This window comes from Bacillus rossius, chromosome 7, assembly GCF_032445375.1.
Source record: "Bacillus rossius redtenbacheri isolate Brsri chromosome 7, Brsri_v3, whole genome shotgun sequence".
In the NCBI taxonomy this organism is placed as follows: Eukaryota; Metazoa; Arthropoda; class Insecta; order Phasmatodea; family Bacillidae; genus Bacillus; species Bacillus rossius.
In genome coordinates, this window is record NC_086335.1 from 2,129,264 (window position 1) to 2,134,093 (window position 4,830).

General features: G+C 36.1%; 1 long non-coding RNA gene across 1 annotated transcript; it reads left to right on the top strand.

Moving 5' to 3' along the window:
- The first annotated feature begins 366 nt into the window (after positions 1 to 366).
- On the top strand, positions 367 to 3,726 carry LOC134534416 (uncharacterized). Its single transcript, XR_010075488.1, has 3 exons — positions 367 to 634; positions 1,142 to 1,275; positions 3,708 to 3,726. It is a non-coding gene; the product is annotated as an uncharacterized LOC134534416 (long non-coding RNA).
- The last annotated feature ends 1,104 nt before the right edge of the window (positions 3,727 to 4,830 follow it).

The following is a 4,830-nucleotide window of genomic DNA, read 5'->3' on the forward strand; positions in this document are numbered from 1 at the left end:
GTGTACTCCAAAAGCTATTAATTAAACTTTCAAGAATTTAACGTGTGATTTGTGTACGTATATTAATTTTTAGTGCTCCAAAAGAAAAGTATTAAGTAGAAGATAATTAAGTCTTATCAGCGCAAGTTTTATAATTTAATGAAAAACCAAAATGAAAAACAATTTATTCATCTATGAGAAAGAATTTTCCCACAATAATTTTCACAGTTGGTGCTATGTTTACTTTGTTTAACATATAAATGAATATCAAATACCTACTTTCAGTATTCCGTCACTCTTCACGAGACGCTGCTACTGGGATAAACAAGCTGTAGGCCTATTGCAACTTATACACAAACTCATAAATTAAAACAGTGGTTTCTAGTATCCATTAGTCCACTACAACGGAAATTTATGAATTGCCTATTGTATTAATTGCAATACAATATTTTTTCTAGAATCAGAATGTACAGTGACACTTAACTGTGTTAGTATATATACATGTATATGTTAAGGCTAACAGAAATATCTGTTTTTTTTTTATAGGAAGCAAGAACATTCATGGGGTACAACTTCCTGGGCTCGTCGATGTTGGCAAGACTGGGGAGATACATTGAGACGAGTCAAGGCTTCTCGGTCAGAATTGAGACAAACAGTAAGTTGAATCTTAGGCGTGCCTTTTTTTTGTGAATGTTCCTTATTATTCGTGTGACGATGTAACAAGAAATATAACAAATAAATTGTGGCTTCCAAAACGTAAAGTCTTTTAGGGTACAAAAAGCACGGCCAAGTATACGAAATTAATCAACATGAGTATGGTTTGCAAGCAATAACTTGTTCACTTATTTAAAATCTACAATTACAACCTAACAGAGTGAAGGGCGGCTTCGGGAATGATTTTCAGAAGAAGCATGGTTACATTAACTTTAAAAAAAAAAAAAAAAAAAAAAAAAAAAAAAAAAAAGAGAGAGAAATTTTGTTGCTCGATTAAAAAAAAGGTATATTGTTTTTATGACAAAAATACAAGTCTACTATTTCAATCATTATTATGTGTAACTTTTTGACACAGTAATTCATACTTTTTAATTTACCCAACTTTTAGTTGTATGAAATTGCATTCTTTGTAATTTATTTCTTTCTAACATAAATTCTACTTTTCTAGAGAGGGGAAAACAAAAGTATTATGAATGTACTGGAGGAGCGACCGTGAAGTCATGCGTCGAGAAATTAAAAAAGAACAGGTCGTCGCTTACAGCTGTGCGCGTCTTGTTGATGGTGGGGCTCAACGATATCCTGGTAAGTACAGTTCCTGACCAAGTCCATGTAGAGACCCGTGAATTTCGCATATTCAATGACCTCCAGGATATACTCCAATATCCTCTACACACTCGGGCAAATGCCAACTGTTCATTGGCTGTTGACTTGTGAGTCGTCTCGACTGGGTGGCCTGTGATTCGACACTTCTACGAGTGAGGGTCTCTAATTGGCCCTCAGTCCTCCAGATTAACAGAGAACCAATGACAGAAGCAGCACTAAGGTATAATTATTTGAATTTTAGCATAACACGAAATGAATCCGCGAAATTCACGGGTCTCTAATGATATTTAATGCCTCCGGAATAAGGCGAGTTTAAGATAGCACGAGCACCTCACGTGCACGCTTATGCTTTTACATGTTGGAGTTAAAATAAGCTTAAAAAATGTAACTTACAAACAAATATTTTTACTTCATCACTATGTTACATGGTGACGAAAAATCGAACAGTTAAGTACTGTGTAACGGTTCTCATAACATGCGTCACATTCAGTTGTCGTAATACAACATGTTTCTTACTTTTATTCGTCACTTAAAGGTAACATATTTAATTCATTACTTTTTGCCGGGAGGTTTCCAGCAATTCAATGTAAGTCAATGTTATTTAAAAGTGGATTTAGTCAGGATATTGAAGTTTCTCCAGCAAAAAGCTTTGATGAACACCATGGCTAATGGTAAATATATCTACACTCACTTAATCATACTTACCTTCTTACCACCCGTCTTCGCATAGGCTTGTAATTTAGCACGGTAATGCACCTAGATTTGCGCGCAATTACAATTTCTGCTGCACTGTTCGCTTTTCGTTAACAACAAATAATTTTCAGCATTCCTAGCATCCTTCAGAAAACACTAGGTAACTCATATTTATAGCGAGTAGAAAAGTTTAATACATTATAAACTTTATATTAATAAATACAACCGTTCCCATTTTTTGGACGAATCGAACTTGCTATACATTCAAGAACCAGATAACAACCATCGTCTATGTGGCCTGTTATCGACAGATGGAAGATTTTTGGGTGTAAAGCGTTGTGATAGGTCGGTAGCGAAATGCTAATAGGTAGGTGACCAGCATGCCAACTAATGTGAAAAAAAAATCAGTAGGTACCTTTGCCAAGTCACTATCCCCTCAACATGCCAGTGAGATAAAATTGAAATACGCTCTGAACATTGAATTAGATTTTCCTGGTCAGTTGACTGTCTGAACATCTCTAAACTGGTCTATATTTTCTTTATGAGTACATGTACATGACAGGTAAAAAGGAAGTACATTACAGTTGTGAGAAAGCTGGATGTCCTTATAAACACAACCTTAACTTGGAAAGATCAGATAATGCAAATTAGCACGAAAGTGCATTTCTCTCTTCACTACTTACGACGGTTAAACAATTTTCTCTTCCCTAGTTTTAAAACTATACTTGTCCAGTCATTAATTATGCTTCACTTTGATTATTGCGATGTTCTATTTCCTGATCTGACAGATGAACTAGCAAAGCGACTCCAGAAACTTCAAAATAGCTGCGTAAGATATATTTTCAACCTTAAATTCCTAGATCATCTTACCGAACACTATCAGCAGCTAAATTGGTTCAAACTCACTCAAAGACGCAAAATGCACACACTTACCATTACTTACAAGGTACTGCAACCTGGATCACCTCATTACATGTCAGCCAGTGTTAATTACCTACACATTTACCATGCCATGACACACGATCTACTCACAACTCTAAGCTGCCTGTTCCAGTGCACTCATCCAAAAGTCTGTCAGGATCTTTTGCAACCAAGAGTAGCAGGCTCTGGAATTAATTAGGCCAGGTGATAAGTCAATCAAAAAACCTATCTTGCTTTAAGCACAGGCTGAAAAAAACCTCTTTGGAACATCTGCTTATCATGATCACTTCGCGGCTACCCTACTTCTTGAATCCGTGTGCGAATGTGTAGGTGATTGGTTTCAATGTATTACTTTTAATTATCCTGATTTGGCAATACTGGATTGGTTACATGTTTAATTACTTTACTTCGTATGTATATTTATGCGTAATTTTTATTGCTTTTAAATTGGCTGTGGTTAAATTGTTGTAATAGGTACGTATATTTGTAAATGTAGTTAAAATTTAAATTTGTTCTTTATCTTAATACTTAGTTATCATCTGTTTATGTCATTCTATATTTGTAATTTATCAATATTTGAAGTTATTGCAGAAAGTGGTTAAAGCTACCAATAAATACATTATTATTATTATTATTATTATTATTACTAAAACATAGGTACATGTGACTCATGGCTACCTAAAATATATATATTTATATATAATGTGTATAAGATGTGTTTCAATGCTTCTTTAGAAACTGCTTCATTTGTTAAAATTATTAATGCAAAATACAACTTAAATAATATGGTATTGCAGAAAGGCACACGCTCAGACCACACAGCAGGGGATTTTAGGATCCTGCTGAGAATGTTGAAGGAGAGGCAGTGCCATGTGGTGGTGATGCTTCTGCCACCGGTACCGCGCTTCCACCCGAACAGCAGGGAGGAGCGGTACCGCGTGTGGCTAAACTACAAAATGCAGAGAATGGCAGGTAATATTCAACCCTGTTGAACCCTTTTTTAAAAGTAATTGCAAATAATTTAATGTGTATATATATATAGGACGAAGCACGCATTAGCCAAATTGTAGTAAATTCGTAGATGCTTTGCGTATAGTTATAATATTCGGGCATTCAGAACCAATTGGAACTATTAACTGACAGTCCAGCTTTTTAACATTCCTAACTTGGGGAAATATGATGTTGAAATAATAACCATTAACTTCAACAGTTTATCCATCTACAACTACCCAATTTCAATATCAATAAATATCCCTCAATAAATTTTAAATAAAAAAAAAAACCTCACCAAGTTTTTTTGGGGGTGGGAAAAGGAGGGGGGTGGGGGACATTTCAGAACATAGCGTGTTTATGCATGTGACATACTCTATCCAAGGAAACACCGGCAGACTGCTAGGCCAATCACACGTCACTACGGCGGCCGGTGTACCAGTAGTTATTTCGGGCGGTTGTATTGCTACTGGGTCATAATTCCCCAGAGAGGAAACATGAGGGTTTAAAATATTTACGCATTTATTTTAATAATTTTTTGTTGTCTTGCTCATTTTCGCTGTCAGTTTCACTATGTATTGCTTCTACTTGGTGGTACCTTGGAGCGTCTGTGGGGTTCGAATACACTTGTTCTGATTTCCCTGCATTTTCAATAAGTAAGTGTTGGGTGCAGTTGCCCAAACAGGTGCCGAATACGTTGTTATGCGACGTATGAGTAGTTTGCAAAGTAGTAAACAATTTTTTACTGTACCTTCACATCGCTGACTCACCACAGGGTGTGGAGTGCTCATTCTACTTGATTCTACCCTGAACTTGTGCTCTCTTGATGTCTAAATGATGACGCGAGAGCAGTTTTCGGTCGATGTAGACGCCTTAGTATTTTACGTCTTCGTGTGGGATGTGTTCGTGAAACAGACGCAGTTCTGGCCT